Raw genomic sequence first — 24206 nt, forward strand, 5'->3', positions numbered from 1 at the left:
CGTTTGAGAGTATTACTGCTGTCTTTATGAATCTGCAGTGGCTCCTGATTGCAGCCCTTATCAAGTTCAAAATTGGCTTGTATCATATTTAAGACCGTCCATCTTCGGGGCACTTGAGAGCCCATGGCAAGAAGGTTGCACACTAGTGCTGCTCCTGTGACTGGGAGACTCTATTCGTCAATTAACCTTCACAGAGGCTACAATCCACCTTGAAAATGGGGGCACTGATATATGAAAGAAGACATGGGGGACTTGTGGACGTGGCGCTGCGATGTAAGGGCAATCTGACCTGTGTGAAATTACCACGTGGGAGACCTAATGCGGAGAAGATGGTGGTTGCGAGATATGCTGTGACGCAGGACCTACTGCTTCAAGGGCCGTACCTATCATGAAGAAGACTCACGCCCACACCATACTGATCCAAGGAGAGCTGCAAGCAAAATAAATAGCAGCTGGAGGTCAGGTGAGACATCGGAGCCGACAGAGGCCTGAGTAGCATCTGGTAGCAAGGCACAAGACACAAATGGCGTCTGAGAGGGATGCGCCGTGGCAGTGATTGGCTGTGGAGGATGGTGGTGGGGGTGAAACCAGCTCCAGTATTGCTTGTCTAAATGTGCCACTACGCCCCAGCGGGATGCCCTCTCAGATTCTGACAGGACTCGCAATCTCAGGTTGGCCTGGCGCTAGAAGCCAAGCTTATTGTCATGGAACAGAGCCTACAATTTATAGATGGCAAGGTCTACATGTTGAACCTGCGCATGGATCACGTGGCGGCTAAATCTAATCAAAAATTGGAACGTCTCAAGGCAGCATGGCAGCACATATCGACTGCTGAAAATGATCTGCAGGCAGTGAATGCGTAGTTTTTGAACATGGAAAAAGTTCTGGCCCTAATATAGGCTAAGGATTAGGACTTAGAAGCGCGCTCCCGCTATAATAATTTCCGCATTACCAGTATCCCGGAGACCACCAATACCTGTAAGATGGAGCACTATGTTGAAAACATGTAGAAGGAGATATTTGGAGCTGAGAACCTGTCCAGTGTGCTGAGAGTGGAGAGGGCCCATCAGCTCTCTCATGGCTCGACCACCCCAAGGGATTCACTCACATCCAATTATAGCCAAGCTACTCAATTACCGAGACCGTAATATGGTGCTCCGTCTCTAATGGGAGAAGAAGTCCATACAATATCGGTGAAATAACATTGCCTTCTTTCCTGATTTTACCGCGGCAGTACAGACCACTTGCAAGGAATTTCTCCCTGTTAAAAAAGAGACCACAAAAAGCGGATCTACCATATGTCATGCTGTACCCATCTAGGTTACATATGGATCACAGTGAGTGCAGAGAATATTTGCCACACCCAGAGCAGCAATAAACTTTGTCAACAAAATTGCCTCAAACCGCCATGAGCAGTTGGAATTTGAACTTGAGGAAAATGGTAACTAACTCACCGTATTGATAAGGATATAAGTAGGGACCTGGTGGAGATCCATTGCACCTTGAATGAAGCGAACCAGCTACGAGATGTTGCCAATACAAGGCGAGATGTCTCATCATACTGACAGGGGAGCACTAAATCTGAACAGACCATGTTTGCAGTAGCCTATGCCATGATATCACTGGTTACCTGTCATCTGGTCAGTGGGGCTCCAAAGACTGAGGGACTGTTCTGGTTTCTGCGATCTGTCTTGACATAGCCACTTTAAAAAACCCTACATACCATTACAAAGCCGACTCGTTGTTTGTCACTTGGTCTGCGACCAGCTGGAGGATATTCAAGCCTCTAGCTGCCTCTGTGAGGGTACACCCCAAATGCCTTTATACAGTGTTGTCACATTTATTGTTATGCACTGTATTGTTTTTGTTAGTATACATGTCCTTTTTAGGTCTCGCGGCTAGCTTTGCAGTGCGCAGCACTGCTCGCGCAGCGAGAGACCTCTTGTAGGGGGTTTGGAAAATGACCCAGGAATCGCACACGCTCGTGCATGTACTTTTCCTATTGGGCCACGCAATTGGCCTTTGCGTGTGTCTTTTTAATAAAGACAGCACACAATTGGCCAAAGGCAGGCGCATTGCTCCGCCCATGGCCTATTAGTGTCTGTTACGCGCAGCAGCAGCATATGTTTCTAATCATCGTGCCCAGACACGGGCACGATAATTAGAAACATATGCTGCTGCTCTCAACCGCGCGCGCACACCAGCAGCTCCCGCATCACGCGCGCACCATTCGCGGGTTGGTTTGAAGTGACTATCTTTGTCTTTAATTTATGTCCTGCGATGCCACACACTAGATGGAAGCCTCACTTCCGCCCGCAACTTGGGTTCACGGAAAGCCTTCTCCGAGCACGCAGCCTGAGGCGATGCACCTGAATCGCAGCTGGAGCAGAAGCTTTCCACAGAACTTAATGCTTTTGGAGAGGAGCGCAGGGGCGCCTGCACCCCCTCATCGCTTACTGAGGCACAGTGGGTTTAAGGTAAAGGAGTTGGGATAATTACTCCTGACGTTTTCCATCAGGGAAACCGATGTCAAGTCAGCTGTGACCGCTGGATCTCACAGCTACCAGTGCAGTCTCACCGCAGACACCAGACACTCGTATTTCCCCCTAGCAATACAGTCTGGATAACGTTAGCAGATAACGCTCGTTGTCATCCAGGGCACCATTAACAAGTCATAAGTATTGAGGCACCATCTAATGCATTGTAAGAGTTGTACTCATGGTTTATTTCAGTTGGACTCGCATTCCTGAAATCAGTAATTTCTAATTTGTAAATGGGCAGTCTAGCACTGGGACCTGGTGTTCCGGACGGCATGGAGCCATCCTGCATCATGCATACAAATATAATGTATTACTGAGCTTTGCTACAACACAATTGAAATACAAAACAGTGTTACGCGTTCTGGGGCTCGCATTTTAAGATGCCTCGTTAAAAGCAAAGGCCCAGAGTCCAAACTTGCTTTGACCTGTCCTGCAGCTCTGCGAGAAGCTGCAGATCACCTGATGACGTGGAATAAGTGACTGCTTTGTTGCATGGCAAAGGTAATGAATGGGTGGCTCATCCTTAAATGTTATTTTTATTTATTATTTTAAAAGGTGTTTTTCCTAAGCTCTCCAAAACACCCCAATTAGTTGCCTGCGAGTGCTTAGTTGGGTAGCAGTGGGAGGTTGGGGAGAATGTATAGCAATGGGTTTGGCTCAGACTTCCAGTCTTCCGAATGCCAGGTCCCACTAGAGAAGAATCATAGATGACAAAGCCTATCTGCGACAACTAGATCTACCCCAGGCCATGGTTAAAAGGCAGGTCCGCAAGGATGTCTTGAATTTGGTCTAGTCATTCTCAAATTTAAGGTGGGTGATAAGTTGCGATGACCTTGTTGCCAACACAGCAGCTGAGAATGTACACACATTGATCTAGCACAAGAAGGCCACCTCCCTCCATGTAATCAAGAGCAGGTTGTTTACAGTCCCAGCTTTCCATTTACAAACCATTGATATCAGACATATTAGTTAATTTACTGTGCTTAGAAATGGCAGACACGCAGTATGCAGCGCTTCATAAAACACAAGTTATTAGTACAATTTGTTCCTTGGATGTAAACAAGGACTGCAACATGCAGAATTAATTCTGGATGTTGTCGCACAAAAACCCTGACTAGCAATACATCTCAATAATGACATCAAATCGACTGAGCATCGAGCAGCTGCAATGGCCACCCGGTGCGTGGTGAGAGAGGAGTTAAGTGTGATGCGACTGCGTATCAGAGGGGACCTCACATTTCTCTTTTTCTTCCTCATTTACCATTCTATTCACGCTGACGACGTGTGCTGCCTTTTTATTAATTAACATCCTTTATTTCGGCATGTGTAAAATTACATTTTTACAACAGCCAACAATCTATGCCTTCTTCTCTATGGACCTGCAGGAAATGTGAGTCAGCGTCAATGTTTCATGTAGTCTGAAACCAGGAAGGAGCTGCCGTGTGTGTGCCGTGTGTGTGTGTTTACTAATGGTTTCTAAGGGTGAATATAGATTTTCTATTGGTACCTGCCTTTAACAGACCTTGGCTGATACAAGAAGGATTTGTGCCAGTGAAGCGGTTTTGAAATGCTCAAGCAGGAGTTAATTGTCACTGTGTCATGAGACTGTAATTTATGGTGAACTCGAAATTGATTTCAGTATTTTTGATAAAAACTTGTCATTTTTAATGGGATCATATTGCTACATGTTGTTGATTGTAGAGGCCAAAACATGTTTGTGGCGTACTTTCAGGGCTTCAGATAGAGACCAAGTGTAAAATAAGAACAAACCAATATCTGATGAAGTGAGTGACTTCTCTTCTAAGCCTCTGTTTTGGTAGTATTGTTTTGCCCTCTGGGAAATCCAAGTAATGGGGAGGCAGGCCCGACCTGTAGAGGCCCAAAGCACTTTATAAAAATGTTGGTGCCCCCATATATATCTAAATCAAAATATAAACAATAATAAACCGTAAAATAAAATTTTAGTTTTTGAAAATGAAACAAAATGTTTTGTATAATTCCACTTCATATTTTCAGCTTGCAGTTTTTCACAATATGGTCCATGGTAAATCCTGCAATGGAAAATGTCTGTGGTGTCTTGTGAGATTACTACTCGTTATTAGCAAGGTATTTTCTAAGTGGGAACATAGCCTGACATACCATACAAAGGGGAGAATAGATGTTGGTAAAATTGACCTCGGATGTTGAATGAATTTGCAGAATCACAACTTTTAAAATATTTTTTAATATGTTTTTAGGACCACAGACACAAATATATCGTCATTCATTTTGCGCTAAGTAAAGTGTTCGGGGAAAACCAAAATGGAGAAAATATTTGAAAGAGCGCTACTGTTTTTCTGCTGGTAGCGCATACCAAGGAGTTGTGGCCGAGTGGTATGAGACTTATGTGCTTGAGTCTCTCACCACCTGGTGCAGTTTGAGATCTGACCTTGGGTTCAGCAATCAGAATGTTTTACTGTCTCACTAGTCAGCAGTCACCCTGTGCTCTAAATTCACACAGGCGCTCAGAGGCCATAGGGTTTTCTGTGTGCACTGTGCAAGCAACTCCTTTTTAGGTCTCACATAGGGCAGTGCATGCGCTGCCTCTCCGAGGCATTAAGTAATCAGTATGTTGAGTGAAACTCAAGGTAATTTCTACTGCTGCTTGCCATAGGTTTAACTCTGGCATTGCTCTTCTTATTGGGCTTTTCACTGGCTGCTGTTCTGACACTCACTTCTATTTATTCCAGAAGCAGCACCCCCTAAGTACAGTTTTTGTCCACTTTTGTGTGTTCATCTGTAGTTCGTGAGCACTATATTCTTTTACGGTCTCCTAGTCTTCCTCCTCCGGCTTCACCATGGACTCGCCCGCGACCCCCACGGAAGCCGATAGGGAGCAGCTCGCCATGCCTGCTTTAATGGCAGTTACACATATTCTGGGTACTGCGCATCTTTCACTATAGTACACTTTCCTCCTTGTGAAAGATCCGATTGCTGCCCCCACTCTCCCCCTAAGACCCCGTTGCCCCCCCCCCGTCCCTACACCGACCCCCCCCCATCTAGTGAGACTGCCTGGTTCCCTTGGAACCAGGTTGTGGGCATCGAGTGATTCTTTGGCAGCTAGTGTCACCGCATCCTGACCCCTTTTGCTTTCGGAGTTTCGGGGAGGTGTGTTTTTTAGACTTCACATTATCTTATCTTCATTGTATACAAACATAACATCTGTCTATATAACATAAGATACCCCCCTCCCTCCTGCTTTCTCGAAGTGTCTTATTCCTTATGCCGCGGTTGCCTGGTTAAAAGATATTTAGTAATAACCTATTTTGGGGGGTTTTTCACCCTCCTTTTTTTTGTTTTTCTTTGCCATCTTTATTTTTTGTAATCTCCTCGAGATAAGTTTGTGCTTGAAGTTCGCTAGTGAAGCTTCTGGTGACACCATTATAAATAATTTTCAGTCTTTCAGGGTTCTGTAGAAATACAGTCACACTATAGTACACTTTCCAACGCAAAAGCAGCTTTGCCTTTAAACATAGGGCGAGAGCGTCGCTGGTTAGACTACCCGCATTCCGTGATCTGCAGAAAACAAACCACGCACGCACACATGGATGTGTATTAATTACACTCAGAGCTGTTAAGAGTCCGCTCACAGCACTGCATACCCTGCAGCCACGGTAAGGAGCACATCAATGTTATAGTATTTGTTTATATTTATAGCAGTTTTACGTAGCGTGAACGTTTCCAAAGCATTTACAATGCAATATCGCATTGTAAATGACAATGCTTTTTTTTGTATGTGTTAAGAAAACTTACAAAGTGTGTGTTTAAGCGCACCACTTGCAGGTTTTCAAAACACATAAATAAAAGGCAGTGTCATTTACAATGTCAATAGCACAAATTCTCCCAAATGCGAGAACTATTGCATTGCAAATGCTTGTTTCTTTTCGGTTGCAGGGCTGCCTTTGGCATGTTTGGGATGCTGAAGTGGGTGGGGATGGAATTTTAGTTCACTGTTTGAATAGTCACCAATATGCTAATGAGTGTTATTACCAGGGGAAATGCAATGCAATGTAATGCTAGTGAAGACACAACACCCTACAGATTCAAAAGATGCTGATATGACCCCAGCCCAAGGTCACATATCTTTCCTAACATGGAATTTCTGGGAATTTAACAACCTCAAGTAAATACGCCAGGTACTTGCATAATTAGATAGGTACCATGTGCAAATCAGCCTTCTACAGGAGACACATTTCACACGCCACACAGAGAGAACTGTTGGTGCTCAATGGGCCTGATTCTGGGTGGACTCATCCTACTTTTCATACTCTAGGGGGTACTTTCAATGATTAAATAGGGAGTGCCATTCAAGGTCACCCACTCAGAGAATGATGATCAGGTACGCTCCGTGAAGGTGCAAGGGTTTCTATGCTATTGTTAACTCCTACGGGCCTAACATTGACGATCCTGAATTCTACACCCAGCTCTAGCACTGCCTGCATGCGATACAGCCTTCAGCCATTATATGGGGTGGGGACCTCAACACATATTTGGACCTAGGGTTGACCAGTTGGCCACAGCAGACTGGCAGGGCAAACACTCCACCCAAGATCTCCTCCACAGAATGGTAGGCTATTGCATTGTCGAAATGTGGAAATTACGAAACCCAGCAAGGAAGGAGGGCACTTTCGCTTGTTCGGTGCATGGCTCTTGGTCCAGGTTGGCTATTGGCTAGTGACCTGTGAGGTGAGCACTTGGGTGGTGGATATTACAATATGTGCCCAGTACGCTATCTGACCATGCGCTGGTACAACTGGTAGTTTCATTTATTCACACTTCCCCTGTTAGATCTGGTATTCCGGGAGGAACTACACATGTATTTCCTTGAGTATTTTGAGGAAAAAAATGGGTACTGTGAAAGGGGCAGATACCTTGTGGGAAGCATTTAAAGTTATCATTCGAAGTGTGTGCATAGTAGCGCAAACAGGTGCCTTCAGGGACATACGCTCAACGCTACAGACAATAGAAAATAACTTGTGGAACCTGGAATGCGACTACGAGTCCAATCCCAGCCCCAGCACACTGGCAGCCATTAGAGATCAGATGACTACGCATGATGACACGGTGCCACCTCTCATGCCGATACATCGCAAGGACATATGGGGAGGGAGGTAGGCCGGGTCGCAGTTTGGCCACCGAGTTAAAGAAACCTTATGCAAATGCACATATCGTCCGCATCACTAATTCGGCTGGTGTGACCTGATACGATACGTCTGCCACTCTGTCTCTATTTGCAGACTGCTACACTCATTTGTATGAAGCCTGAGACTCGACGTCGGAGACAGAACTATGATATGATATGATAAATGGGACGTGTACAGCGCACGTTCACCTACGGTTTCTTGGCGCTGGAGTGGGAGGGCTGTGCGGTACATCATGGGGTGAACTAGTTGTGAGCTAACGAGAAAAGCCAGGTTTTAAGTGGTTTTCTGAAGTGAGCGTAGGAAGGGAGAAGGCGGAGTGCAGGGGGGAGGGAGTTCCAGAGGAGAGGAGCCTGGGTGGAGAATCTCAGGCCTCCATGTTTCTTACGCCTGAAAGAGCAGGGGGTAAGAAGATTGGATGTGGAGGAGCGAAGAGCACGTTTGGGAACAGATCGGTGTAAAAGGGAGGAAATGAAAGAGAGCCCCTGAGAGGAGAGGGCTTTATGAATCAGGCAGCCAAGTTTGAAGAGGCTGCGCTGGGCAACAGGGAGCCAATGAAGGTTCTTGAGAAGAGGCTTGGTGTGGCTGGATCTTGGCTGGCCATGGATCAACCTGGCTGCCTGATTCTGGATGAGTTGGAGGCGTTGTGATTGATATGCTGGTATGCCCACATATAGGGAGTTCGCATAGTCGATGCGAGACATGACTAGTCCCAGGGTGACCTGCACAAGAGCTTCTCGAGAGAGAAGTCTGCTGATTTTGCGGATGCGGCGCAGGTGGTAGAAGCAGACGGATACAACTGAGTTAATATGCGCCCTCATGGAGAGGTCCTTGCAAATGGTGATGCCTAGGCTCTTGACAGAGTTAACAGGGGAAGGGGAAGGTCCAAGTGAGAGTGGCCAGAAAGAAGAATTCCAGGGGTTGTCAGGGGGATCGGTGAGAACTAACTCAGTCTTGTCGGGATTGAGTTTGAGCTGATTTAGGTTCATCCAGGAGCTGATGAAATTCATGACAGAGTGGACGTTTTGAATGGAGGAAGGGGAGGGGTCGATGTTAAAGATAAGCTGCAGGTCGTCAGCGTAGTTGAAGATGAACTAGTGGTCTATTTGGACGATGTGGCATTGGTGTGCTTTCCTTGGGTCAACTGAAGTACTTCGTGCTACCCATTACACTAGATGAGATCATTGAAGCAATATGCATGCTTCCTAATGGCTAAGCCCCAGGCATGGACGGCCTACCTTACTAATTTTGTAAAGAATTCACTGTAATATTGCCTCTGCACCTTCATGTAGTGTGTGAGGAGGCATATGCAAAAAAGATACTACCAACCTCTCTCAGGGAAGCCCTTATTATAGCATTGCTGAAGCCGGATATCCGGCCTGAGCTGTCTGAATCTAATAGATCGCTATCTTTAATTGATACTGATGCCAAAATCCTGGCTAAGATTTTGGCCACCAGGCCCCAACTGGTGCTCATCAGTCAGGTCCTGCAAGTCCAGTCAGGCTTTATCCCCACCTGCTCTACCATGCTAATCTTTGGGCACTACTGCACCAACTAGATCCCTCCATACAGGTGACGGCAGTCCTTGTAGACACTTCTAAAGCCTGTGATTCCATTGAATGGACATACATGTTCACAATCCTACATCGCATTGGAATCCCCCCGTCCTTCCTGTGAAGGCTACACTTACTGCACACCAGCCTGTCAGCGTGATTGTGGGTAAATGGTAACACATTTGATATACCTCACCTCTGTCACCGATTTAATGTGCCCTAGCTCTGGAACCCATGGTGTGTGTGATTCTGTAGTGTAGTTCCTATATTCCCAGTAGGCTCTGCGCATTGGAATAACATAAACAGCAGTGTAGACGTAGGACTGAGGTCATCTAGGTCGCTACTGACTATGTTAGACTTAATTCGTTTTGCCAGCTAGCTCAGAGGTCACTAGAAACTTTCTCGAATGAATAGGGAGGGGTTAACTTCCCTGATTTAGACAAGAAGGGATTAGCTTCTGACAACCATATAACATGACAATAATAGACAGCTATTTCACTCAGTCAATCGTGCATGCTTAGTTCTCACCAGAGTGCAGAGAAATAGAGAGACGGGCGTTTTCAATAAAAGGTGTTATTTTATTGAGCAGTCTTCTTTCTCGTGCAAGAGAAATGAATTGCCACAATTGCAATACTTATCATGAAGTAAAGTGCGAACAGTAAAAGGAGTATTATGAAATAATACTGTAAAAGCATTGATATGGTTTCTTAGCCATATGATACTTTAAAACGGATAAAATATTTACATACATAAAAACATTGACTAACAAACTCAACTGGTGCTTCTAAGATACACCTACCCCTGTGTACCTGACCTAAGCCTAATACGTGGGAAGGAGTAAGTAAGTTGCAGTTTTAAGTTAAGTTAGGTTTTTGCCAAGAATCTGAATCAAGAATTCTCTCTAAGGTTTGAATCCGCTCCGTACCTTGGTTATAGAATGAAGGAGGTCTTGTATCTCGTTTCTCAGGACTCGATCTCCCAGTAACCCGCGAGGGTGACTGGCAACACCGGAGCTGGATTTCTCGGCGTGAGAAAAGGCAGCTTCTTTCTTGATGTGTCAAAAAGGGGAGGGACGGCTTCCTTAGGCTCTCGCATCAGCTGGGCTTCGGATAAGTAGATAGCCGCTCTGCTCCACACCACCCCGTGTTGCTTAAGGCAAGTGTTGGTAAATTTATACCTGGAAGGTGCCATGTTTGACGTAAGTTTGGACATAAGACGTCAATAAAAGATGTCACTAAGAACTGACTGTTCCTTTAGTGCTCGCAGGAGTTCAATGACAAATCAAAACAAAGACATGGGGAATTCCCAGGTTGCTGGAGGTTTGGTGTGTCGAAAGAACTCGTTGTGCTCTCTAGGAATCTAAGGAAGTAGCCTTGCGGTATTTGGGCTGCGTGGGCTATGACTAAATATGGGTAAGATTCTTATGCCTTCATAAGGACACGGTTTATCATAACCACATAAGGGCATGAATCAGGAATATTTAATTAGGGTCCTAGATTTATTCACAACACCCACTCCACTTATAATGTCCATCATTACTGAATACTAAGCAATATATAAACATATAGGTATGCATGTGTTTTCCAACCCACCCCATAATACAATGGATGCATTTGAAATGGTATAGATACACAAAAATGAGTATTATACTGTACGCTTTCAAGCAGAGTTATCATTCAGGAAATGCAAATATAAATATTGGCTGAATGAATTGCCAAAATTACATTTATGAAATGGCTCTGAATACAGAAAAAAGATCGAGACCATTTCATCACATATTCATACAAGATTGTACATGTGCTAGAGGCTGACTCGAAATATTGTCTCTAGAGTCTTTAAAAATAGAAGTTCTGTTCTCTAAGAATAGTTCTACTTTAAGCAGAGTACCATGTGCCAAAAAAATGGTAAATATTTTGGAAATTTGGGCAAAATAATTTCGTTCTCAGGAATGGAGAAAAAAAATAGTTCCACTGTCTGTTTAGAGTTCTGTTTATCAAAACTGAAGGCCGAATTCAGAGTTCAGGGAACGCTGTGAGCTCGCTTTTTCAAATATTCTCGTTGTTAGGGGAGAACATTACTTCTGATAGGCCGGTAAAAAATGCATCTACAACAGTAGGTGAAAGTTGGGCCAACTCCGAAAAGGTGGAAATAGTGCATATGTGCGATGCATTGCCATGATCGATGTCAGGATCAGCAATGTTCACAGAAGGATGTACCTGTGTGGTGCCGCTTTCATCTCGTACCTCACCGCCACTTAATCGTAATGGTGAAGTCTCAACGAATGCCGTCATCAGAATAGGTAGCCGCTGGGGACAACACGTTGCATGAGTCGGTACCGGACAAAGCAAAGCGTCGATATCCAATGGTACTGCTGATGGTAGTGCTAGACAAACGTCCAACACGCTTTCTTCTCCGCATAGCAGACATCGAAGCACAGGTAAGATGCAATTTTGCCAAATTGATCTGAATGAAAGAAACCAGGTACTATTTAGATCTCTTAGCCGGGCCAATCCGAGGACTTTAGTCATACGGTCTCGGTATCGTATTGCTAGGATCGTTTCTTCCATCGTTGCCAGAGGTTTGTCTGTGACTTGGCTTGCCATATCGGAGCAGAAGGAACAAAAATAAAATTCCTGCTACGAGTCCCAAAATAAGAGGCAGGCCACTGAAGAGCGAATGCACAAAATTCGGGAAGATGCCAAGAACTGCTTCGAAGGGTGTTAGCAGTCCAGAAAAAATTGTCTTAAATAATGTGCGATGCCACTGGTATCTGACCTGTTTAAGATTTGACTTAACATTTCTACGAAATGCACCGGGCAATTTGTCGATAATAGTGTATGTATCTCTGCCGCTGTCCTTGCAACTTGCAGGTCATACGTCTCTTTGGATGAGGTTATAGGCACAGTTGTCTGTAAAAGAATAGACTTCATTCTGCTTAAAGGATCAATTCGAATAGAAGAGATATTCACGTAAGGCCATATTGCCTCCTCCATGTCTGGATTGCTGTTTGGATACAATACTTGCATACAGCAAATGACCCTGGACGTCACAGTTACGAGATAGGGTTTTCCTGGCACCATGCTACAGCAGCTGTGGTCACTTATTAGAACGTACCTACCGTTGGAAAGCTGCCTGAAAAATGGCTCTATCTGTGTAGTAGGGGTGCCCTGCAGATGACATGAAAGGTTTTTCGAAGAACCTTCACAGGCCTCACGTTGGGCGCCATGTAGTGTAGTTCCTATATTCCCAATAGGCTCTGCGCATTGGAATAACATAGACAGCAGTGTAGACGTAGGACTGAGGTCATCTAGGTCTCTACTGTCTATGTTAGACTTAATTCGTTTTGCCAGCTAGCTCAGAGGTCACTAGAAATTTTCTCGAATGAATAGGGACGGGTTAACTTCCCTGATTTAGACAAGAAGGGATTAGCTTCTGACAACCATATAACATGACAACTTTGCTCCCCCAGAATAAGGAGTATATCTCCAGAGTCGTGTGAAAACAATAGACCGCTATTTCACTCAGTCAATCGTGCATGCTTAGTTCTCACCAGAGTGCAGAGAAATAGAGAGACTGGCGTTTTCAATAAAAGGTGTTATTTTATTGAGCAGTCTTCTTTCTCATGCAAGAGAAATGAATTGCCACAATTGCAATACTTATCATGAAGTAAAGTGTGTACAGTAAAAGGAGTATTATGAAATAATACTGTAAAAGCATTGATATGGTTTCTTAGCCATATGATACTTTGAAACGGATAAAATATTTACATACATAAAAACATTGACTAACGAACTCAACTGGTGCTTCTAAGATACGCCTACCCCGGTGTCCCTGACCTAAGCCTAATACGTGGGAAGGAGTAAGTAAGTTGCAGTTTTAAGTTAAGTTAGGTTTTTGCCAAGAATCTGAATCAAGAATTCTCTCTAAAGTTTGAATCAGCTCCGTACCTTGGTTATAGAATGAAGGGGGTCTTGTATCTCGTTTCTCAGGACTTGATCGCCCAGTAACCCGCGAGGGTGACTGGAAACACCGGAGCTGGATTTCTCGGCGTGAGAAAAGGCAGCTTCTTGCTCGATGTGTCAAAAAGAGGAGGGACGGCTTCCTTCGGCTCTCGCATCAGCTGGGCTTCGGATAAGTAGATAGCCGCCCTGCTCCACACTACCGTGTGTTGCTTAAGGCAAGTGTTGGTATATGTATACCTGGAAGGTACTGTGTTTGACGTAAGGTTGGACATAAGACATCAATTAAAGATGTCACTAAGAACTGACTGTTCCTTTTGCGCTCGCAGGAGTTCAATGACAAATCAAAACAAAGACATGGGGAATTCCCAGGTTGCTGGAGGTTTGGTGTGTCGAAAGAACTCGTTGTGCTCTCTAGGAATCTAAGGAAGTAGCCTTGCCGTATTTGGGCTGCGTGGGCTATGACTAAATATGGGTAAGATTCTTATGCCTTCATAAGGACACGGTTTATCATAACCACTTAAGGGCATGAATCAGGAATATTTAATTAGGGTCCTAGATACATTCACAACAATTCGCCAACGACATATCACCTCTGAGTTACACTTTCACCAGCGCCTACAGTCCATATAACTGTATGCAGATGATATGGTGCTCTATGTCCGCGACCTGTCCACAAATTTGGCATTGGTCATTCGTGAATACATACTATATGAACGCTATTCTTGATTAAACATTAATTGATTGAAGTTGACCATTTTCCCTCTGACCCCGGACACCATGCCCCATTCGCTGGACTTCCCTCTGGAGTGGAGCACAGATCCTATGAAGTATTTAGGAATTTGGGTACACATAGACCTGGACCTAGTTTTTAGATAGAACTGTGGCAGAGCTGCTTCGAAACTCGAAGACTAAGTGAATCAGTGGTCATGAAAATGATTGCGCTGCCCAATTTCTTTACCGATTTATCAATAAACCAATCAGTCTGACACAGTCCTTTTTCAAAATACTCAGATTCCACATAACTCAAGCTTGGGTTTTGGCGCCCCAGATTTATACCTGTACTACCTGTGCGCTCAGGTGCAGTTTGCTCACTATTTGTACTATCTCCCCCAGCATACACACCACACTTTGCGATAGAAAGAGATGACGCGTATCCCATCCCCCTTAAAGTAATTTTGCCGCACATTCTGTGGATATGGCGCGTGAGGTGGGATCAACACCATTAATTGCAGTTCAAGGTCATAGAAAGCACTTGGCGGACGTAAGTCCAAGACCCCATTATATGCACCACCGCTCCCACTGCTATATCACCCGGCCATTTCGGTCACACACGAAACTGGAGCGATAGCTATGCTCGGGAGGCAGGGTTGAAGATTATGGGAAATGTTTACTCCGGGGTGGGGGGTGGGGAGTTTCATAGCTTAGGCCGATGTGCTACAAACTCAACGCCAGGCCCCGCTCTTGACCTTCACATACTACATCCCTCGAGCTACCCTACTATAGCCCTATCCCCAGTTCTCTGCTGAACCTCCTGACCTTGCGGCGCTCCAAACCTTGCTTATTAGCACCACCCGTGCGCATCTCATCAATAAATTATATAATGCATCACAGAGAGAAAGGATTGCAGCCCAGAACACACTCTTAGGTAAGTGGAACACCATACTTGATCCCACATTGAGTCCGTCCGTTTGGAGCTTTTGTTGGGCACTGACACATATGATTATATTTAACTGTAACCCACGTATTATACATTTCAAATATTTGAACCATATGTATTATACAACTATTAAATTGTTTAGATATGGGCTTGGAGCAGACGCGAACTGTGTGCGATGTGGGGCTTGGGAGAGGGACTTCATACATCCAGTCCGACATTACTAAGAGCAAGTAGTGAAAACTGTGACAGAAGTGGTGATGGAGCCAGTGGAATGCACTCCTCAGATGTGCCTCCTTGGCCTTGTGAAACCTTTGCAACCGTAGAATTGTACCCTGGTGGCAGTGGTCTTACTATTGGCAGAAAGAAGGGGAGGCTGTACAATGGGGCAAAAAGTCAGTCCCAAAGGCCAAACAGTGGCTCTGTGACTTGGCATAATGTAGGGATCAGCTGGCACTATATGCCAAAGACCTACCACGACCCTACCGGCCTGAAGACATTGGTAACCCGGTTACTGCCTACCTGTTATCAATTCCAGCTTAATCCTAGTGGGTTGGGTGCTCCAATATTCAGGAAATGATGACTTGGCTGTATCTACGGGAATTTGCATTTATGTCCTAGTACGGCACGGGGTCTGTAACATAAATCGCAATTGGTGGTATACTGTTTATGCTTGTATAAGATGGAAAAATTCAATAAAAAAACTATCCATCTTCATCATCTGTCATACCTCACCTCCTGCTTGAAGATTTCTGGAGGCAGGAAAAACATAGGAGTAAAGGCAAGCTTAGATTAGAAATGAGGACATTTAATTTTAATTCTGTTGCTTCACAATCATTTTGTGATGAGCTTGTAACTCTGTGGAACACTCTTACCAAAGAACTCAAGAGGCAAGAAAGTCTGCTTCCTTCATGAGGAAACTAAACATCATCTATGCTTCCACTGCCTGGCAATCTAACCTAAGTATGCGCACCTATAGCTCCATATGTCAGGTGCTGTATCCTGTGTCACCATAAATCCAGTAAAGATTGGTTTGAGGATTTTCATTCCGGTGCCAGAGGTAGTCTGCATACTACAGAAATTTGGATATAAGGTTAATCACTGAAGAATGGAGAGGAATAAGATATATCCTCTCCAAATGAGGCACTTGTCACTATGATGTTGTGGTCCAAAGGCAGTTGCGTGCTGCTTTATTATTCAACAGGACCTATTTTCAGAATATCTGCAAGATCTTACATGTCTACCAATGATATGTTTATTTGTGATCATGGACACAGCCTAGCGGGTATCTTCAGCTGTTAGTTCTTTCTAGGCTTTCTTTGTGCTTGATGCAATTAGATGCTCTAGTAGCTCGTGCTTATGTTACTTGCTATGTTTTCGTTGAGATTTTTATGTGTTCAAGTCCTGTTACCATCCAAGCATGATAGAGGATTTAGTGTACTCATTTACGGGGACTAACTGGGAAGTTTGAAATAAGATTACATAAGCATAAATGTGGAAGATCCTAAAGACTTATTTTTTTAATGTGAAATACAGTGACACATCTGTATTTGGAGAACGTGTTTATTTTCACGTGAGGTAAAGTGTTGCATACCATGAAATCTATTGCCGTTATACAGTGGCAACCTGTTTGTAATCTTCCCAATCCCTGCCGTTTAAAATGTAAGAATTGATGAGTTGGGGCATAGTCAGCATTGCCCGTGTTAATGTTGGCTGAAGCTGACATTTTGAATTGCTGAATTCCAAGTAGGCCTTTTCGGATAATGCCAGCAAAGCTCTGCTTTTGTTTTTTCCATGCTTTTCTTTCGTGTTCAGTTTCCTAATCAAGGATAGATATTAAATTGGCACCGGATACATTTTTGTGTTGGTTTTGTATTTACAACCTTCCCTCCTTCGGCTGGAATGGTTTATGTAGAACTTGTCTTGAAACAACTATGGGTTACTTAGTTGTCCATATAAAGTGGAAAATTAGGGTATGAATTTGCTACTTAAGGATCTGTTTTGGAATGTATGCGGGGATATCTTGAACAACACACAAGAATGGGGTAGAATGTTCACATTTTATCGATGCTAACAAAAATTAATTTGACCTTTCCCCACATGTCCAGTTCTCTATGCAAAATGTTGAGTTGAATAAATACATTAGTTTTGTATAGGAATCGGCAGTAGACAGTGATACATATCCATATATACCCTTGATAGCATCATTCATAATTCCTATTATCACCTATGACATGAGCCAGAGTTTAAAGGAAAGCTCATGCCAAGGGGCTCACCCTGTCCCCACTAAGAATAGTCAAAGACCATGCACACTGCATTCTGTGGACTTGCTATTTTGGGAGCTACTTTTCTATTCAGAGGCCTCTTACACATTTGTTGGGGTACAAAGGAAGGTCATCCCTCCTGCTCCACCATTGTACATACCAGAGATTAGTACTTTGCCACAATCCACATACTTCTCTTCCATGGTCCCTTCCTCTTCCACAGACCCTTCCATCTAGCCGTTGGAACAATTGTATCTGCAGAAACATTCATGTTGTGTCTGTTGATTCTTTCTTTTCATCTGTACATCCAAAGAAAGCTTAGCAACGGCAAAAAATTTTGAGATGCCTTCATTTTGCCACCCTTCACAAGAACCATAAGGCTCTTGGAATGCACCTCTGAACAAAAACATTTCCCAAAGCTACTGTAGCTTTCTCGGTTGCATTTGGAATACGAGATTGTCGGTCACACACATCTTTCAGTCTTTTGGATGGTGATTCCTCTCTATTTTCTTCCGAATTATGTAATTTAGTCCAGTCAGTCTTAGTCGGGCATAGTTCCATTACTGGATTTACAAGAGTATGCATAGCTGGCTACAAAGCATATACATTCCTAGGTGTTTGTTGCAGCTAATTAGCCTTTCCAATTGAGTGGTCCCTAACCTTTGTGGGCTTTGCAATTCTCAATAACTGGTTAACATCAGCTCAATGTTAATGTTAATAACATTTATACAGCGCAACAAATACCCTCAGGTGTCTTGGCCTTACTGGACCAAAAAGTGCTGTGCTCAACTATACTACTACTGGAATAACCAGATTTTAAGCTGTTTCCTTAATTCCAGATGATGGGTAGTTTTTCTGAGATATAACGGGAGAGAGTTCCATTCTTTGATGGCATTAAAAGCTAAACTCCGCCCATCCCAATTCATTTTATGGATCCTGGCTGGCTGCATAAGTTAAGCATTTGCTGACCGCAGCACTCTGTTTGGGGAGTACCATCTAAACAAGTTCTCTAAGAACCTTGGTCCTTCTCTATGTAGTGCCTTATGTGCAATGCAGAGAGTTTTAAATTGTATCCACTGGCAGCCAGTGGAGTTTTCTCAATTCAGCTCTAACCGATTGACATTTTGGAATATCCAGGATCAGTCTTGCAGCTGCATTTTGTACTGCCTGCAACTTCCTGCGGAGGGCAGACTGAACCTTAATGTACAAACTATTACAATAATTAAGTTTGGACAGAACTAGGGCAGTCACTACTGATTTTCTGCAGGATTTAGGAATGAATGGCAAAACTTTCCTTAATCGTCTTAATCATATAAAATGAAGATGACACTACTTTAAAAACTTGGGACTTAAATTTCAACTTTCCATCTATAATGACCCCCAAGATTTTTTGCTTTATCCACAGATGTAGGGAGAGGTCCAAGATTGTCCGGCCACTAGGCAAGGGACCAGGAGGGAGAGAGATTTCCAAACATTATCACCTCCGTCTTACTCGAATTCAACTTCAAGCAATGGCTAAGAGACAGCATACAGTTATGAAGATTAAGAGAAATATTAGTGTCCTTATCCACTGTAGAAATCACCAGCTGAGTATCATCAGCATATGACGTTGGAATAAGATTGAAGCTTCAAATCAGAGGTGCTAGCTCTGCCACATAAATATTGAAAAGCGAAGGGCTTAATGAGGAGCCCTGTGGGACCCCACATGGGAGAGAAAAAGGTGCTGACCTAAAATTCCCCAAGTGCACTGATTGAGTTCTCTCAGATAAGAAAGATGTCAGCAGGGCGAGGGCTTTGCCTCCAATTCCAATTTCCTTTAAACGACGAACTAAGAGAGAGTGATCCACTGTGTCAAATGCAGCGGATAGGTCCAGCAGCACTAAGGCTGCTGAACCCCCGCTGTCCAATGACACGCAAATTTCCTCTGTGGTCTTAATCAGAGCAGACTCAGTGCTATGGTTCGGTCTAAAACCAAACTGGCTATGATCTAAAACTTGATTATCCGCAATAAGAGTTGCCAGTTCGGCATTCATAATCTTCTCTATTATCTTGGCTGGCAGGGGAATTCTTGAAATCGGTCGGTAATTGGCAGTGTCCATTGCATCCAAATTGCTTTTTTTTAAGAGAGGCAGAATGCAAGCCTTCTTCCATATAGTGGGGAAAGATCCCTGATCTATCATCTGGTTAAATATTTTAGAGAGATGGGGACCAACAAAATCCTTAATAGATTGTAAGATTTTGGGAGGGCAAGGATCTTCTGGGGAACCAGACTTAATCATAGTTATTAATTTGGTGACTTGCATCGGCGAAATCAGCGAAAAATTGAAACCCAAAGTATGCTCAGTAGTGTCATTTAAAAATGTTTTATCCGTTGCAGTTGATTGAGGACAATTAGGATTGTTTCTTTGAAAAAAGGTCTGCAGTACTTCATTGAACCTTTGAAGATAATCTCAAATTTTAAGGATTTGTCAGATTATGTTAGAGAAGTTGATGTGTGATCAGGTGATGAGGATGGGGACTTTCCGCAACCCCCTCCAATTGGGCACCACAGTAACGGTAACACTGCTGAAATTTTCTCTAGTTTGGCCTCACCATATGTCTAACTGATTCAGAATGGGAGTCATCTCCCTTCATACTGTGCTCTTAGCCTTCTTATATGCTGTCCTTCTTAGGTTGTGTATCAACAACACTTGGTCCTGACGTATATGATGGGCCACCCCAAGAGTGTGGCACTGTGGAAATTAATTCAAACGGTTATATTGAGATTTGTTCAATGCATTGATTAGAGGTCAAAAGAGAAAGAATGGCAAAACAATTTAGTAAGAAAAAATCTTTCTTGTATATAATTTTTGAATATGCGATTTTTAATTGAATATTACGACAATAAACAGTTGTCAGAAAAGGGTGAAGAAAGGAGAGCTCATGTGTGAAGTGAACGTGGAAAGATAAAGAAACAATCGAAAAAAATAGTAACCAACAATTATATCCTAGTTTATACACACAACATCAGTTGGAATAGGTCCATAATCCGTTGAACCAATGTTAGGCCTGTATACTTTGTCACTCTACTTTGTCATTCCATAATTGACCTCTGAGCATTGAGCATGGGTCAAGGGGTAGTATTACAGGCCATAAAAGGGTAATTTGTCAAAGTTTCGACCCGTCTTCCGTGATAAGGGTATTTTCTACCTCCACATACAGGTCTTCATCAGGACATGTACACAACCATGGTGTTTAAGCTGGACATTCCATAGAAGGCCTCCTATTCAGCATGGATAGGCTTGCTGAGCTCTTTCGTACAAGCACACAACAAGGATTAAGATTCATCACGTAATGACTAGCCGGCTTATTACTCTGAAAAAGTTAACTATAATTGTAAATCACACATGGAGCTCCCCTTATACTACTTTCAGTGGAGACTACCTCCCTACAGCTTGTACGAATAGGATTCATATATCCCTTGGGCAACATATACACTATGGAATGTCTAGCCTAAACACTAAGGTCCCAATGTAGGTGGCTCATTACCGGTCCGTAAACCTGAAATTCGGTAAATTTCAAGCTTACCAACCGGTTTTGAGCCATTTGCTATGTAGGTGATGATTCGGTAAATGGTATTTACCGAATCGGTATTTACCGAATCGGTAAATGGCACGTAGGAAGCACTTTTAAGAGTGCTTATGTGCTCTAAGGATGCGTTATTTACCACCAACTTTTAGTTGGTGGTAAATACCGAATACCTTTGAAAATGCAAATCTGTGCATTTTCAACAGTGCCATGTGGCAGACCTACATGCCCTTAGGGCATTTATGTGTGCCACATGTGCACACAAGCACTATTCAGGGGTGCAACGTGTCAATGTGACACCCTGCCACCCTTGAATGTTTCCCTATTTTACCGAATCGGTATTTACCGATTCAGTAATTCACATTCATTCCTATGGGCCTCCAGGCCCATGGGAATTACCGAATCTGTAAATACCGATTCGGTAAATACCGATTCGTACCGATTCGGTAATACTTACCGAATAAATACCTACATCCCATTTACCGATTCTAAAATACTGAATCAGTAAAATTCAGTATTTTAGAATCGGTAAATTTTCATTACCTACATGTAGCCCTAAATTATTATTCCGATGTTTCAGGCACAATTATCTGCTCCTCGGTTCAGCACTGATAAATGGTATTTTTCAGCCCTTTTGGCCTTTCTACGCTTGGCTGATCAATTTTTGTTATCCAAGTCACAAGCTGTAAATTGGGTGTGAAGGGTCAAGCAGGAGGTAGACAATTGGCAGGTGTATATTCCCCCTTCATAGTTTATCATGCCTCAATGGGACCTTAATTTGTTTTAAGCTTTTCTATTTTGTCACACCCAATCTCTGCCATGCTGTCTCCAAATTGCTTAATTCATTTTTAATAAATTGCCATTGCATGGCTGCTCCTATTTTTTTTTTTGTCAACTTTTTATTGCAATTAAGCACAGTGAGTGGAGGCAATACATCATTCAGTCAATCCCCACAATTCAATTGTAATCCAATGAGGACGCAGATTCTCAGTGTGTGGGTACCTCTATCACAAACATATTGTCAAGTCCAATCCTCCCTTCGAAATGAATGCTTTGTACATTTTTCATTTTTGTAACCCCTTCCCAACTGTCTCCCCCAATCCTCTTCCCCTTACAACTATGGTGGTGAGGCAGATGTATCCACTCAGGCCTTTGAGTGTATTGTGTGGCTCGGGAAGTAAGTCGTTAGTCCTAGAAGATAGATAGGTGTTGTGTTGGGTCAGCTGGCTTTAATCAGTTTGGGGAGTAGGGGACAGGTAGACGGGCCCTGTCTTGAGCTAAAACTGTAACAGGTGCATAGCTCTCATCGTGGGTGGGCACACCGGCAGAGTAAGGCCCTGTGTAAGATAGGACACTGATGGACCACATTTGTATTCAAAGTTTTTATACTTCTCTCTAATGATGTCTACGAGCCTTTCCATAGTGAGAATTTTCCAAAGATTGCCTTTTTAGCGGCCCCCAAGCATGCCCACATGATAGCCCTGTTTGCCTCTGATTGGTATTCCAGCTCCGGTTCTCTGAGGCCCAAAAGAACTGCCTCCGCAGAGGTCGGGATAACATATCCTTTATCTGTGCCAGGATCTCCTCCCAAAGTGGCTAAATAGTAGGGCAATCCCTCCATATGTGCCAGAAGTCCCCGAGTAGGCCGCGTTCCCTCCAGCACAGATCAGAGGTTTCTGGAAAAATCTTTTTCAGTTTGGTTGGATAGCGATACCAATCAAAGAGAGTCTTATAGTGAGCCTCCCGTAAATCTATTGAGTAATTGTTCTTGGCAATGTTCGACTATAAGTGTTTCCATTTCCCCTCCGAAACTTCCCTTCCCACTCTGTTCTCCCAAAAGTTAGTGTAGTGAGGTCTTGGGGCGTGCAGCATAGATAGCAGGAGGCTGTACAGGAAGGAGATCACCCCTTGGATGGAACCCACCCTCCGTACGAAGGTCACTACCAGTGTTAGGTCTCGCGTGGCTGCCTCACTAACTTGTGGGTGTAGGGCCCAATGTTTAAGTTGGAGATAATGGAAGTGCTCCTTGCGTTCTAGGTGAAAGTCCCTCTGACAGTGTTCGATTGTGAGTATACCATAATTATGAAAAAGATCTGAAAAGCATCAGACCTCTTCCCTCCCTCCCGGTGTCAAACAGCCCCTCCCGCAGTGCTAGGGCAAACTCCGGATTAAAAAGAATCCGGTGTAGGGAGAAGGAAACGTCATCCAACATAACCCTTTAGTAACGTTGTCCCATACCTTGTGAGCGGTCCGTGCAGGTGTGCTTAAGTAGTCATTCAGAGGCCTGCCCTCTTTGTGTTTCCAGATCACATCCCAAATCGTCCTCCCTACTGTCGCCCGATCCATGTGCAGCCAATGTTTGTCCGATCCCCTCATGAACCACTCCGCAATTACCCTAAGTTGCGCTGCTTTATAATAAAGGCTAAAGTCCGGGAGAGCCAACCCTCCTACGCCTTTTGCGCTTCTTAAAGTGTGGAAAGGGAGATGTGCCCTTCCGTTTTGCCAGATATATCGAGTGATGAGGGAGCATAATCTAGGGAGCAAATCTATCTCTAGAATCAATCGGGAGGGCCTGAAACAGATATAGGAGTTTGGGTAGAAATGTCATTTTTATCGCATATGTACGCCCTAGCCAAGAGATGTATAGTGGTTTCCAGCGTTTGAGGCCTGTTGTAGCTGGATTAGGAGGGGGGATAGTTTGCCCTGATTAAACCCTCCAATTGAGGTGTGATCTGAATCCCCAAATACTTGAGTGTGTTTGGCACTGTAGAATGGAGTTTCCCCTCGTAAAAGAGTCATCTCCCTTTCTGGCAAAGTGGGGTTCATAATGGATAATTTGGTCAGGTTTACTCGGAAACCTGCGACCCTTTCAAACTTCTTCAGTTCTTTCTGGAGGGCCTGCAGCGAGGGAGGTAAGAGTCATCAGCACGTCATCCGCAAACAGTGACCCCTTATGTTCTTTGTATCCCCTGGATCTCTGGGGTAGCTCTGATTTGAGCTGCTAATGGTTCTATGCTTAGGGCAAACAGGGGGCACAGCAGGCAACCTTGCCTCGTCCTCCTGCCTAGCGCAAATGGTCGTGAGCTCACCTCTTAAACCTGTACACTTGAATGCGGATGTGCGTAGTTAGCCTTAATCATATTGATAAATGTGCCCCCAAATCCAAAGCTTTTGAGTGTGTCGAAAAGGAATGACCAATGTTCCATGTCGAAGGCCTTTTCCGCGTCTAACCCCACCAGGATCGTCGGAATTTTGTGTTTAGAGAATTTTTCTCTCAGATGTATTGTCCTGCGATTTGTCGTGGGTTTGCCTCCCCTTTATAAACCCCAATTGATCAGGGTGGATTAGTTCAGGCATCAGGTTCTCCAGTCTAGCTGCCAGTATTGCTGAATATAATTTGGCATCAAATTTAACCCAGCGATTGGCCTGTAGGAGGGACAGTTCTGTGGGTTCTTCTCTGCCTTTGGAATCACCGTCATCATGGCT

At 43.9% G+C, this 24206-nt stretch overlaps 1 protein-coding gene across 2 annotated transcripts in view; it reads left to right on the forward strand.

Moving 5' to 3' along the window:
* NSMCE2 (NSE2 SUMO ligase component of SMC5/6 complex) overlaps nucleotides 1-24206 on the forward strand; it is a 778548-nt gene that overhangs the window by 220876 nt on the left and 533466 nt on the right. The window lies entirely within an intron of this gene.

This window comes from Lissotriton vulgaris, chromosome 4_1, assembly GCF_964263255.1.
Source record: "Lissotriton vulgaris chromosome 4_1, aLisVul1.2, whole genome shotgun sequence".
In the NCBI taxonomy this organism is placed as follows: domain Eukaryota; kingdom Metazoa; phylum Chordata; class Amphibia; order Caudata; family Salamandridae; genus Lissotriton; species Lissotriton vulgaris.